This window comes from Apium graveolens, chromosome 6 (assembly GCF_009905375.1).
Source record: "Apium graveolens cultivar Ventura chromosome 6, ASM990537v1, whole genome shotgun sequence".
Classification (NCBI taxonomy): domain Eukaryota; kingdom Viridiplantae; phylum Streptophyta; class Magnoliopsida; order Apiales; family Apiaceae; genus Apium; species Apium graveolens.
Window position 1 is genome coordinate 267,683,146 of NC_133652.1, and position 1,065 is coordinate 267,684,210.

The following is a 1,065-nucleotide window of genomic DNA, read 5'->3' on the forward strand; positions in this document are numbered from 1 at the left end:
GAACATTAACATCACAATGGTACATGTAAATCGATGTAAAAAATGTACAAAAGATATCATACAAAATAATATTAAATGAAAGAGAACTAAAAAAACCGATGTGAAATAGTCATTTGACATCGGTTCTGGAAAAAAACTCAATGTATTTTAAGTCAAATAACATCGGTTAGAGAAATTGACTGATGTTAAACAAAAAGATTTAACATCGGATTCGTGAAGAACACCCATATCTTATCTATAATTTCACATCGGGGGGTCTAATTTAACCGATGTCTGATCAAACATTTCACATCGGGCAACTAATCTAACGATGTCTGATCTAGCATTTTACATCGGTTTGTTCGAAAGAATTTTAATAAATGGCATTTAGAGCTTGTAGGTTTCATATTTTAATGGATAAATACCTCATAATATACTCATATTCACCTAAAAATACTGTAATAAAAGCTGAAATTTATTGCAAAGACATCACATTTAATCTTAAAACCGATGTATAGCACTGTAATAGACATTGGTTGTTAACCGATGTCAAAGGCTGATGACATTTAACATCACACGCGAAAACATCGGTTCAAATTTTTTTAAACATCAGTTCTGAACCAATGTCTGATCCCATATTTCTAGTAGTGTTGGGTCGTATCTAGAGATCCAGAAGTCTGTTTTTGATGATCTTACAGTTCACGCGAAGCCCACGAAAATCTCTATAATTCAAAGATGGTCCAGAAAAGAGAATCCAACTAGAGAAGCCCAGAAACTGCAATGAACAGAGAACTACAAATTTTTATTACAGAATCCTATTCGGGCTTGTAATTTGATTAGAATAAAAAAATACTTTTATTATTAAAGGAGACTTCAGTTTTTATGAACTAGATACGTAGATATAGACGTTCATATAAAGACAATGAACTAGGGTTTTCTTCATCTTTTTTATTGGATACCCTTGTTTTAGCTTGGATTCATTATTCTCCATTAGCATAAAGTTCAACGTATTCTTTATTCTCTTATTTTCTTTAGTATCTATTTTACATGGCATTCATCATTGTTTTTATTGCTTTTACATCTTGC